The sequence below is a fragment of the Triturus cristatus genome, chromosome 6, assembly GCF_964204655.1.
Source record: "Triturus cristatus chromosome 6, aTriCri1.1, whole genome shotgun sequence".
NCBI classification, from domain to species: domain Eukaryota; kingdom Metazoa; phylum Chordata; class Amphibia; order Caudata; family Salamandridae; genus Triturus; species Triturus cristatus.
The window spans coordinates 923,882,008-923,896,809 of NC_140589.1; positions in this window are offsets into that span (position 1 = coordinate 923,882,008).

Genomic DNA, 14,802 nt, shown 5'->3' on the forward strand with positions numbered 1-14,802 from the left:
GTGTGCGCACAGTGCGCGAAGCGCACCGTGAGCGCACGGAACGAACTGCGTTCGTTCCGTGCAATCTTCTGCTGATGACATATGTGTCTTTATGAAAAAAAAATATTTGTAATATATGTATAGCTAAAAATGTATGGAAGAAGACATGGGCAAATAAGTGTCTAAATACAGTATTAGCATCAGCAGAGGATTGCGGTCGCGTGAGTTATAGTTGCCTGCACTAACTATAACGGGGGAATTTCATTGGTTTTTTATCAGTAAAATTTCCGCTAACTATAACATGTGTGAAACCTATGGTTTTTTCAGTGAATATATATATATATATATATATATATATATATATATCGTTGCTCCAAAGGTTGCCCTCGTATTGGGAGTCACTCTGACACTGTTCAAGGTACAAGCCCTTTAATGGTACGAGAACCGCAGAGACATTGATTGCTTTAGCAGTTCAACAGCATACTCAAGCCTGACGCGTTTCGAAGCGTAGAGAGCTTCTTCCTCAGAGGCAAAGACGTGTTGAAAGGTGCGCTCCGTGGGTCTACCTTTAACTGACTGGTCCGCCCTGGATGGGCCACTCCCCTCACATGGAGCAAGGGTGATGGGTCATGAATACGCCCAAAGTCCCGGCCTAAATAGACCGCTCCCCGTGAAGGAGTGAGAAATGCTGGGCCATGTAGTCCCCGTTGATGTAGATCAGTCCCCGCATAATTAACTGCCGCCAATTTACAGCCCCCAGATGGGCCTCGATGTCCGTGCAGTGCTCTCAATCCGCTACAGTGTCCCCAGTAAAGATCCGATTTTCAGCAGATCTTCTGGCCCCCAGCTCAGGGGTGGTGCTCTCCCGACGGCTAGGCTCGCCGCCAATATATCGTTGCTCCAAAGGTTGCCCTCGTATTGGGAGTCACTCTGACACTGTTCAAGGTACAAGCCCTTTAATGGTACGAGAACCGCAGAGACATTGATTACTTTAGCAGTTCAACAGCATACTCAAGCCTGACGCGTTTTGAAGCGTAGAGAGCTTCTTCCTCAGAGGCAAAGACGTGTTGAAAGGTGCGCTCCGTGGGTCTACCTTTAACTGACTGGTCCGCCCTGGAAGGGCCACTCCCCCCACATGGAGCAAGGGTGATGGGTCATGAATACGCCCAAAGTCCCGGCCTAAATAGACCGCTCCCCGTGAAGGAGTGAGGAATGCTGGGCCATGTAGTCCCCGTTGATGTAGATCAGTCCCCGCATAATTAACTGCCGCCAATTTACAGCCCCCAGATGGGCCTCGATGTCCGTGCAGTGCTCTCAATCCGCCACAGTGTCCCCAGTAAAGATCCGATTTTCAGCAGATCTTCTGGCCCCCAGCTCAGGGGTGGTGCTCTCCCGACGGCTAGGCTCGCCACCAATATATCGTTGCTCCAACGGTTGCCCTCGTATTGGGAGTCACTCTGACACTGTTCAAGGTACAAGCCCTTTAATGGTACGAGAACCGCAGAGACATTGATTGCTTTAGCAGTTCAACAGCATACTCAAGCCTGACACGTTTCGAAGCGTAGAGAGCTTCTTCCTCAGAGGCAAAGACGTGTTGAAAGGTGCGCTCCGTGGGTCTACCTTTAACTGACTGGTCCACCCTGGATGTGCCACTCCCCCCCATGGAGCAAGGGTGATGGGTCATGAATACGCCCAAAGTCCCGGCCTAAATAGACCGCTCCCCGTGAAGGAGTGAGGAATGCTAGGCCATGTAGTCCCCGTTGATGTAGATCAGTCCCCGCATAATTAACTGCCGCCAATTTACAGCCCCCAGATGGGCCTCGATGTCCGTGCAGTGCTCTCAATCCGCCACAGTGTCCCCAGTAAAGATCCGATTTTCAGCAGATCTTCTGGCCCCCAGCTCAGGGGTGGTGCTCTCCCGACGGCTAGGCTCGCCACCAATATATCGTTGCTCCAACGGTTGCCCTCGTATTGGGAGTCACTCTGACACTGTTCAAGGTACAAGCCCTTTAATGGTACGAGAACCGCAGAGACATTGATTGCTTTAGCAGTTCAACAGCATACTCAAGCCTGACACGTTTCGAAGCGTAGAGAGCTTCTTCCTCAGAGGCAAAGACGTGTTGAAAGGTGCGCTCCGTGGGTCTACCTTTAACTGACTGGTCCACCCTGGATGTGCCACTCCCCCCCATGGAGCAAGGGTGATGGGTCATGAATACGCCCAAAGTCCCGGCCTAAATAGACCGCTCCCCGTGAAGGAGTGAGGAATGCTAGGCCATGTAGTCCCCGTTGATGTAGATCCGTACCCGCATAATTAACTCCCAATACGAGGGCAACCTTTGGAGCAACGATATATTGGCGGCGAGCCTAGCCGTCGGGAGAGCACCACCCCTGAGCTGGGGGCCAGAAGATCTGCTGAAAATCGGATCTTTACTGGGGACACTGTGGCGGATTGAGAGCACTGCACGGACATCGAGGCCCATCTGGGGGCTGTAAATTGGCGGCAGTTAATTATGCGGGGACTGATCTACATCAACGGGGACTACATGGCCCAGCATTCCTCACTCCTTCACGGGGAGCGGTCTATTTAGGCCGGGACTTTGGGCGTATTCATGACCCATCACCCTTGCTCCATGTGGGGGGAGTGGCCCATCCAGGGCGGACCAGTCAGTTAAAGGTAGACCCACGGAGCGCACCTTTCAACACGTCTTTGCCTCTGAGGAAGAAGCTCTCTACGCTTCGAAACGCGTCAGGCTTGAGTATGCTGTTGAACTGCTAAAGCTATCAATGTCTCTGCGGTTCTCGTACCATTAAAGGGCTTGTACCTTGAACAGTGTCAGAGTGACTCCCAATACGAGGGCAACCTTTGGAGCAACGATATATTGGCGGCGAGCCTAGCCGTCGGGAGAGCACCACCCCTGAGCTGGGGGCCAGAAGATCTGCTGAAAATCGGATCTTTACTGGGGACACTGTGGCGGATTGAGAGCACTGCACGGACATCGAGGCCCATCTGGGGGCTGTAAATTGGCGGCAGTTAATTATGTGGGGACTGATCTACATCAACGGGGACTACATGGCCCAGCATTCCTCACTCCTTCACGGGGAGCGGTCTATTTAGGCCGGGACTTTGGGCGTATTCATGACCCATCACCCTTGCTCCATGTGGGGGGAGTGGCCCATCCAGGGCGGACCAGTCAGTTAAAGGTAGACCCACGGAGCGCACCTTTCAACACGTCTTTGCCTCTGAGGAAGAAGCTCTCTACGCTTCGAAACGCGTCAGGCTTGAGTATGCTGTTGAACTGCTAAAGCTATCAATGTATCTGCGGTTCTCGTACCATTAAAGGGCTTGTACCTTGAACAGTGTCAGAGTGACTCCCAATACGAGGGCAACCTTTGGAGCAACGATATATATATATATATATATATATATATATATATATATATATATATATATATATATATATATATATATATATTACCTACTGGCGGTCGCCAGTAGGTAGATATAGTTAGGACCCTGTTTCCATAGGAAATCCGCAACATTCTATTTGGAATAACTTTGGCGCCGGTCGACGAATCCTCGCGAAATTTTCAAAATAGGTGGGGCGCTACGCTCCGCTCCTACCCTGAAAGTCTCGGGGGGATTCGTCAAGCAGGGGCCGAGAAAAAAGGGGGGTCCCAAAACGCGTTTTCCCCATGCATTTTTCCATAGGACCTTTAGACACAGCTACAGCCCGAACGGCTGAACAGAATTACTTGAAATTTGGCAGAGAGGTAGCCATAAGGTCAAGGAAGTGCCTTTTGCAGGTCTGGTGTAAATCTGTTCAGTATTTCCTGAGAAAATAGCATTTAAAAGCATATATATATGTGGGCGGAGCCTAACCACACATCTCATCCTGAGATCTGATTGGCTGTCAGCACTTCATCCAAGAAGTGTTGGCAGCCATCTTGGGACCAATATACATGATAGCACCTCATTAAAAAGCATTGCAGTTAATAGAAGGTTTTAAGACTTTAGTTACATTATAAATCATTTGTTGATGGTACCATACTCATTTTAGGAATTGTGGTATGTTCTAAGGTGATTTCACCATGTGAAAAAGCCTTCTGCTGGGATATCATGATTGAGAGAAAAATATTTTCTCATGCTTTTACCACAGAGGTTTGGAAGGTGATCTATAGGCTAAACTGAGAGCTTATTTTCTGTAAATTCACATTATCTTTCTCAGTCATGTGAGAATGAAGTCTGACATTCTCAGTAAAACATGTACATCCAACAAGGGCAGAGACTGTCAGTTGATTCCTTTGTGTTCTACTGCAGCTTCCCAGAGTGTTCCAAAGAACTACTAGAGCGCTAACAGTCCTACTTATGATAAACGTATGGCACACCTGAAGCCATCTTGCTTGGATTAAAGTGGTAACTCTTAAAACATTTAATTTAAAAAGGAACAAAATGAGGGGGTTCATTTTTCCATAAAAAGTATGATTAGTGCTGCAGAAAGAAAAATTAGGGCACATTTTGAGTGACTTCTCAAATCCTCTTCTATTTCATTAAAACATTCTGACATGCAGACTGAAACATGCACTTTCAATACCAGCAGCAGTTTTCCCTGGTGAGCAGTAGCTTTACTACAGTGATCTAATGAGCAAAAAGAGTGCTAACATCCTGAATTTATGGCAAATGTGTGACACATCTGAATGCCTTCTTGATGGAATCAAAGTAAAAAACTGAAAGTATTTCCTACTGAGGAGACTGCAGTAAATGAGGAAATTAGGAAACTTCATAACAAATAAGTCTCCCAAGATGGCCACCAGAGACAAAAGAGCCCAAATGTAGCCCAAATATCACCCAGATGTAGCCCAAGTATAGCCCAATGACAGAATGTCCCAGAATGTTCTTAAAAACAACTAGAGCGCTTACTGTCTTCATTATGACAAAAGTAAGGCACACCTGAAGCCATCTTGATTGGAATAAACTGGTAACACTTAAAACATTTAATTTAAAAAGGAACACAATGAGGAGGTTCATTTTGCCATAGAAATTATGATTAATGCTGAAGAAAGAAAATGAGGGCACATTTTGAGTGACTTCTCAAATACTCTTCTATTTCATTAAAAAATTCTGACATGCAGACTGAAACATGCACTTTTAATACCAGGAGCAGACTTCCATGGTGCAGTAGTTTTACTACAGTGATCTAATGAGCAACTAGAGTGCTAACATTCAGAATTTATGGCAAATGTGTGACATATCTGAATACCTTCATGATGGAATCAAAGTAAAAAACTGAAAGCATTTCCTACTGAGGAGACTGCAGTACATGAGGAAATTAGGAAACTTCATAACAAATAAATCTCCCAAGATGGCCACCGGAGACAAAAGAGCCCAAATGTAGCCCAAAATCACCCAGATGTAGCCCAAATATAGCCCAATGACAGAAGTGTGCAAAACACTTATTATTTTGTGTTTTTGCAGTGTTATATAGTGCAGACTTGTCAGGTATTGGAGTGCTTTACATGAGCATTGGTTACATCACACAAGAACAAATTTATTTTGGTTGTAGACATGGGGAGACTAAGTGATTTGACCAGAATCACAGAATGTCGAGCTGAAGCAGAAACTTCAACCTGGTTCCCCAGTTGCAAAGTCTGCAGTTCTGGAAGTAACACCACATCCTCTCCCCTAAGTGCAACATTTAATCAAGTGGTCAACTGGATAAAAAAACATAAAGATAACAAATAATTTAAAAGTGCTTTGTCGCTATTTGAAAACTCAGAAAATATGTCCTTATTTTAGTCTTTTAGAGCACTAACCATAATTTTGATGCCAATAAGACCCTCTCATATATGTAATTTCTAAAGGAAATGCTCTAGGTATTACAGTTTTGATTACATCAAGATGATGTCAGGCGTTCCACACTTTTGTAATAAATATAGAATGTTAGCAATCTAGTTGTTCATTAGGATACTGTTGAGAGGCAGAGGCCAGGGGCACGGACTCTGAAAATTGAAGGCAGGTTGGAGGGTGCAAAGGCAACAATTTAACCACACTGAGCAGGCAGGAAGGGCCGTGGAAGCACAACAGACTATGGAGGGCAGTGGAAAGGGGGGTAGGGGCAACAAACCAACAATACAGGACTTGCAAGAGAGGCTGTTGGAGGGAAGATCTATTACGGGTCAAGGAAGCTAGGGGCGGTCCCCAGATCCCCGGGAGCCACCACAGAACTGAGCAGGAGAGTGAGTCAGGGACAAAAGGGGCACCTTAATTTGAGCCGGGGTGCCTAGGAACGCTTGCTCCAAAAATGAAGAAAACAGACATATGAGACATGGAATTGGAGGCAGAATACAATGGCAGTTTAATGAGAAGATGCAACTTCAAAGAAACCGCAGAATAGAGACATAAAGTACAAAATACAGAATCCAGATAATCATACAGCTGTCTTAATATTCTCTGTATCTCAATTAATGTACTGACAGAGAGAGAGAGAAAACACATCTATAAATGCATCATGAGAAACAAGTTACACCAAGGAAAATGTTACCTAGGAACACTCACGTTTACTCTTAGAGCAAGCATTCCTGCAATTACAATACAAAATCTTTTAAATGCAAAAGTAAAGAGAACAATGGTTAAACATAACATGACATTTCATATAGGTAAAATAGAATAAGATACTTCAAGCAAAGCAGAGCAAGACATTTTAAGCAAAGGAAGACAAGAGCTCCCAGCTCTTGGGGAAAACCTGCACTGCCTGTTAACCTACATACAGACGGCGAGGTAGTCCGTCGATATCTGTGGGTGCTCCCTTTTTATATCATTTTGTGGGCTCCTTTGCACGCTACATCTACCTACGTATGCTACCCAAAAGCTTCGTCTGCAGATTTTACCAGACATTTCGTCATTTACCCACTTAATGCTGACAATGGACTGGGTGAAAAGGTCAGTCTCTCAGGCCAATCGCTTATCGTAAGTTCCATAGAGCAAGCAGAAAATAATGGGTATTGTACGGGAATTCAATATATTCATGTATAAAATCTCCTCAGTTCTCCTAACTTGACGCTCTGCGGTTGCCACTTCCTTAAAAGCGGGAAACCTGCCCAGGAAGCAAGTACCAGTCCAGGATGCAGCCTACTGTATGTCGACAGCTTCAGGGGGATGTTGAACTTTGATACCGAGCACGGAGCACTCGGGTAGGGTGGGGGCTACTAGTTTGGATCAGAAGGCCTCGCAGACCTGCCTTCAGACTGCTATACACTAAAATTGCAGAGCTATGGTCAATTTAACAAAGAGGCCTACATATTGAACAGAAGGGCCTACACAGGGGTTTTATGCTGGCTGAGTGGTAAGGATGTCTCAGGATAATTATATAGCAACACAGGACCCGCTGGTCAATTTAATACGGCCTACAAATGCAGCTGGCAGGGCAAGGACAAGGGTCTCATACTTCAGGTGTGGACAGAACGGGCCAGGGGCCCCCTGTGATACAAAATCTACCCTCCTTCAAGGCTGTGGCAATGTAATAGACCATTGTGGGCAGAAGGAAGAGGCAATGGTAGTACAACCATACATGCCAACAGACCCGATTCAGCCAGGAAATGTCCAATGTTTTTAAGCTCAAATGGGCTTTATTTGATCTGTCTCCTGTCTACAATATCCTCTTTTTCAATGTAACTCAAAGGGGAAAATCAATACCCCAGTTTTTTTTCAAAATCTCCCTCTTACCAAGTTCAAAATGTTCGCAAGTATGGTACATTGGATCATGGAAGGAAATGGGATAGGGACATGGACTTGGATAACAGAGGACAGGAGGGACATGGAGAGGTGCACCAAACTGACCCTGCAGGGCAGGCATCAGGGTTTGCAGCAGCACAATACACCACACAGGGCATGCAGGACGGGAGTGCAGCACAACAATCCATAGAAAGCAAGAGGGAGGGGACAGGACCATGCACATGGACAACAGAGGGGCAAGAGGCAATGGTAGCTAGCTGACCATAATGGACAGACAGGAGAGAAAGCTGCAGTATAACAGACCATAAAGGGCAGGAGGGACGGATCAGGGGCATTACAATGGAACAGACAAGCCAGGAGGGAGGGAGTAGGGCTGGGGGCAAGGGGGCAGGGCAGGAGCAGCAAGATAGCCATGGAGGTCAGGCAGGATGGGCACTAGAAGCAAGACACACCATGAAGAGCAACAGTGAGACTGTGATGGCATACACACAGACCATGGAGGGAAGGTGGGAGGGGGTCAGGGGCAGCTAACTGACCACACAGGGAAGGTGGGAGGGGCCATGGCAGCACAGAAGACCATGCATGGCAAGTGGGAGGGTTAGTGGCAGCACAATGGCTATGATGGGCAAGAAGGAGGGTGGAGGGGCATGCACAAAGGACGATGGGGGATAGAAGGAAGGGTCAGGACCTGTGCACAGACAAGAAAGTTCAGGGGAAGGGACCTCACAACAGACCACACGGGGCAGGCAGGAGGAGCAGTTGCAGCACAACAGACCAGGGAGGGCAGAAGGGTGTGGCAGTACAATGGACCATGTAGGACAGGAGGAAGAGGATAGGGGCATGGCATGTGGACAGGCAGGGTGGAGGTGGCAGGGACAGGTTACAGTCATCTGACAATGCTAGGCAGGTGGGAGGGGAGTGGCAGCTCAACAGAACACTCAGAGTAGATAGGAGTGGCAGGTCCATGGGACATGGTGGGCAAAAAGGATGGAGCAGGGGCATGCACAAAGACATCGGAGAGCAGGGGGAAGGAGAATAGGGGCAGCAAGCTAAGCACAAAGTTTAAGCAGGAGGTCAATGATGGGGCATAGAATTGGGCAATGGAGGGCAGGAGGAGTGGACTGGTACATCATACTAAATTGAGGGCAGTGGCAGCACATCAGACCATGCATGGCAGGAGGGAGGAGGCTAGTCCATGGATTCACACAACAGAGGATAGGGAGGAAGGGGATGGGGCAGCAAGCTAACTGTTCAGAGAAGGCGGGTATTAGGAACTTTATTGTTTTTAAAACATTGTGTCTGTGCGAACTACTTAAAATATGAACAAGTATGCAGCATAATCTCACTTTTATTCAGGAAGAAGAGGACGTTTGTGACTGTGACTCCGGGCTCACTTGGCAGAAACACCCCCTGACCCTCCACCCCCTATCGCAAAATGTAATGCGCGTGAAACGGGTAGGTGAACACAGTGTTATATAGAACATAGTCCTGAGAGCACGATTGAAAATGAAAACTAGATATAGTGTATGGTATAAACTATGCACCAAAAAGTGTGATATAAGATGAACCGGGCGTGAAATATAATATGCAATACATTGTGCGCAATGACAGATTCATGGGAGAGCGCGAGATAGCACAGGCACTAGCGCGTGCTATGCGATATGCGCCTTGGAGTGTAATATGCACAGGGCAGTGTTGTGTAACCTAACTAGTCTCTAAAGTTGTAATATAAAATATGTGCTGGGGAGTGTAACGTTGCATATGCACTGTGACAAAGATATGGATCCCAGATTGTAATATGTATGGCATAGCACTGTGCGTTATAACATAGGCATCGAGAAAGGCACGTTGAATGGGGCAATATAACCCGTGCGAAGACAAGTGTGGCATGACATATTCACGGGGTGGTGTTACAGTGCACATGGGCTAGAGAGTGTCATAGCATATGCACTAGCTAGTGGAATACAACACAGAGGTGTGTGGCACTCGGCAGGCAATGGTGGGTGTAACACAGCATTGGGCTCTGTCAGGAGCACGCTGTGACTCTCAAGTGATGTTCGTCCCCTTTCCAGAGAGTAAAATAAAAAGTATTACACATCCGGCAGTGGATGTGTGTTTTATTAACCGTGAGGGGGGTTTCTTGCATAGTTTTGGTCGAATTTTTGTCGAATCCCCTTTGAATGGCTTGGTGTGCATGTGTATTAAATGTGCCCGTCAATAGCTACCCATGTTTGTATAAATAAACGAGAAGGGTGTCTACCAGGATTAGGCACGGTAGGGCATCAGACATGTCAGAGCTTCACTAGTGGTGTAAATACATTCCACGTGGATTCATTGCATGCATAGTCGCCTTTTAATGAATATCACGCAAATCGTCATGGTGATAGGTACGTACGGTTTGTCCAGCATGTCCTAGGTGTGTCTATAAATATATATTTTTTAAAAATAATAAAAAACAGTGGCCGGCCCTGGGGATTGGGGTCAAAAAAATATAATTAGGAGACTGGCCCTGGGGGATGGGGTCATCAGGGCCAATAAATTAGAATAAGAAGGGGAACCAAACAGCCCCCCTTCTTAAAAAACTAAAATAAATAAAAGACTGGCATCGTGCCGGAGGCCATGCCCCCTCCGTGCAGCACTCTGCAAACGCGCCCCCAACAGGCATCTCCAGTATGCGCCAGGGAGCTGCGCTGCAGCCAGGTGTTCTGAGGCCAAGCCCCTTTTTACACCTCTCTGCAACGCAGCTCTGTGGCGCTTACTGGAGGTACCTAGTGGTCTAGTTTGACCCTAGGGACCCTTAGGATTCAGGGGGACTTAATCTCTCAACTTAGAACAGCCACAGGGCGCGTTTACACAGTGGTGAAGGGAGGGGACGGGGCCTGAGGTGACGTGTGCAAACACGCACTATGGCACGTTTTAAATTGGGGATATAATTTCCCTTCAATACTGAGGGCCCCTGGGGGCTAACTAGCCCACCAAGTGCTTCCAGTAAGCGCCACTGAGCTGCATTGCAGAGAGGTGGTCCAGGCCGTGCCACTTTTTACACCTCTCTGCAACGCAGCTCTGTGGCACTTACTGGAGGTACCTAGTGGGCTAGTTGGACCCTAGGGACCCTCAGGATTCAAATGAACTTAATCTCCCAACTAAAAATGGACACAGGGCGTGTTTACACAGTGGTGAAGGGAGGGGACGAGGCCTGAGTTAACGTGTGCAAAAACGCCCTGTGGCCTGTTTTAAGAGGTAGTTTTAATCCCCATGCCCTATTATACACTAGGGGCTTACAGAGGAGGTCATGCTAATCACAGGGGGACCCCAACGCATAATGTTCCCTAGTGTATGTAGGTGTTTTCACTGTATTCTAAGTGTCTTTTAACATAGCACTGGCTCTAGGACTGGTTAGTCAGACTCAGTTACCACCAGTATCCGTCTGAAAAAGTTGAGGGTACAGGATGATTTTGCAACAAGGCTTCTTTCTGCTCTTCTTTTTGTTCTTTCTGCACGTTATCCTTCTTCCTGCACTTATCTTCGTATTTGAGGACTTCTGTTGCTTCTTTCTGCACTTCTTTTGTTTCTTTCTGTGCATTTTTTCTTCTTTCTTCACATGTCCTATCTCTGTAGGCATAGTTAGAAATTAGCATTTAAAAAACCTTTGAAATTCACAGAAAAAACCATAGGTTTCAGGCACGTTATAGTTAGGAATTAGCATTTAAAAAACCTCAGAAATTCACTGAAAAAACCATAGGTTTCAGGGGTGTTATAGTTAGCTGGACTTTTCACTTGTACAAAACCATTGAAATTCCCCCGTTATAGTTAGTTCAGCTAACTATAACTCGCGCGCACGCAATGCACTGCTGATGACGTCACATATTACATCACTCATGACATGGTCAGTGACATCACTCATGACATCACTGATGACATCTCAAATGACATCACTGATGACATCACTGATGACATCATCCTTGTGATAGAGTGGCAGACCTCCTCTTCCCCTAATATAACCTTTGATACACACATTCAAAAATAGAAATTAAAATTTTAAAAACAATGGACATACCAATACCAGTTACAACAACCTATACAGTAATTCTAAGATCCACATACACATCCACTCATTCACCAACAGTCCTATACAGTCACTCATACATGTACTCACTCATTATATGTACTCATACACCTATACATCCTGTTACACAATGCCACTCATCCATAGAGGTACTCACACACATAGTCACTCATGCTAATAAAGAATCAAACATACATTTACTTGCATATACAGTTATACACACACCACCACACTTACTTCTACGGAAACTTACACATACTTAGTCTTTTAAACAATCACTTATAGAAACACATACTTATTCATATAGGAACTCTTTCAATCTCTCACTGTCACATATACTCGCTTATATACACCAATAGTCACATATACTAGTTTAAAACATATGTAGTTACTCATAAAGACACTATTGAGACAGTCATTCACTCACTAACACACCCATACACTCCCTCATCCACCCATAGAGTCCTGCACACATGCTGTCTTCAACACATACAAAGAGTGAGTCATTCATTCATGCACCTATGTACTACGTAATACCCCCACCGAACCATGCAGACACTCAGACTGATACTCATAAAACCAACTAATAACCTATATAAACACCCATGTAGCTACTCACCAACCCATGCAGCCACTTATACACAAAGTGAGAGACTGATACAGATATTTACATATTTAAACATTACTCACTAAGCCATGTATTCACTATGAAACACTTAATCAGTCAGTTACACAATCAATTTTTCAAAAACAAATCATCCATTTAGACACTTATATACCCATTTATTCTTCCATCGACCTTGAGATATACATATATAAAACATATTTAATTTTCAGAAACACACACATTCACTGGATGATGTCATCAGTGATGTCATCAGTGATGTCATTTGAGATGTCATCAGTGATGTCATGAGTGATGTCACTGACCATGTCATGAGTGATGTAATATGTGACGTCATCAGCAGTGCATTGCGGGCGCGCGAGTTATAGTTAGCTGAACTAACTATAACGGGGGAATTTCAATGGTTTTGTACAAGTGAAAAGTCCAGCTAACTATAACACCCCTGAAACCTATGGTTTTTTCAGTGAATTTATATATATATATATATATATTCACTGAAAAAACCATAGGTTTCACACATGTTATAGTTAGCGGAAATTTTACTGATAAAAAACCAATGAAATTCCCCCGTTATAGTTAGTGCAGGCAACTATAACTCACGCGACCGCAATCCTCTGCTGATGCTAATACTGTATTTAGACACTTATTTGCCCATGTCTTCTTCCATACATTTTTAGCTATACATATATTACAAATATTTTTTTTTCATAAAGACACATATGTCATCAGCAGAAGATTGCGGTCGCGTGAGTTATAGTTGCCTGCACTAACTATAACGGGGGAATTTCATTGGTTTTTTATCAGTAAAATTTCCGCTAACTATAACATGTGTGAAACCTATGGTTTTTTCAGTGAATATATATATATATATATATATGTACAGAAGACACTGTGTTGTAATTGTCTGCTAGTGTTTAGTGGGGTTGGTCATGAGACTTCGTTGATGGCCCAATTGAGAAAGAGAACTTTGTGTTAAAGAGAAAGGTGTAATTGGTGTAATAGACCTTTTTGCGCAGAAGAAAAACTACTGATTTGAATGAATTCCCTGCAGGTCAATGATTAATTGCGTATGTATGCATTCTTTAAGTGATTGAATTCTATTGATCTTTTAGTGGAGCAGACAATTGTTGTTGTTTAACATATCGAGGTGAATGAAAGAGTGTAGAGAGAAAATTGTGTAGGAAGGTGAACTGAGGCGAAGAATGAAAGTGACGTCAGAGTGTGTCGCACTGGGATAGGTCGGTCAGTCTAACGCTGCACTGAGATTGGTTGATATCGTCATCTGGTGTTGAAATGTTGTTGCTCGTTGTATTGAAACAGAATTCGGAATTTACTGATTTTGGAATTGATTGTAATTGATTAAAATAGAGAATTAAACAAGCATTTGCAATGCAATAGGTCTCGCATTTGAGACAGTTTGAGCTATTAGCAGAGAGAATGACAATGCATTTTATTTATGTGTTCAGAAAACCTACATAGCACTTGTTTATGCACCGCTTGGAAGTTTTAAAAAGCACATAAATTAAAGGCATTGTTATTTATAACGCCAATAGCTCAAACTCTCACAAATGCAAGACCTATTGCATTGCAAATGCTTGTTTTTATTGCAAATGCTTGTTTTTACTTGAGTTACAGGAACCTTCGTTCCCTCAATTTCCGTGCTGAAGTGACTCCTTCGTTGCAGATTTTTGGCAAGGGATGAGGATTTGTTACACTGATTGATTAACGATAAACATTAATTAGCAATAAACGTGGTCACAAAATGCCAGGTCACCAGTCTTGTAACCAGAGGCATCGCTTTACTGTCTTAGACATGATGATGCATGTAACACAGAGATGGCTCCGTTTATCAAACATTAATGGCTAATTGTGTGCCCTCCCAACAACTCAAATCTATGCCCTTCGGGCAACACACACTGTGCAGCAAGCACTCAATCAACTGAGCTAAGTTATTTTTTTTTATTTTATTTTTTTTTTAAATGTTTTTATTGAGCATGGCATGCAATAAAATATATATTTCTTTTTACAATCAGATGTTAAAATACGATTAGATGTTTAAAATACAATTAATAATACAGGAAAAAACGACGAAGAAGAGGGACTCGCAGTAGTATTCAATAACCTCTATACTGCCATATTCAATTTTCCTTGTTAACAAAAGTGTACAAAAATCTCAACTAAAGTGCAATAGCCATAGAAAGTGCAAGGTGCTTATTAACTCCTCATATCTAATGAATACTATTTCCACAAATAAAGTGCAAATGCTTGTAAATATGCTGACTAAATCCATTTAAATAATCATATAAAACATTTTCATTTTAATCCCGTTTATCCTTTTCTAAATTTTCAAGATATCTCCAATTCACTTCAAATTTTTTAAGAGCTCCTACTCGGCTTGCATAT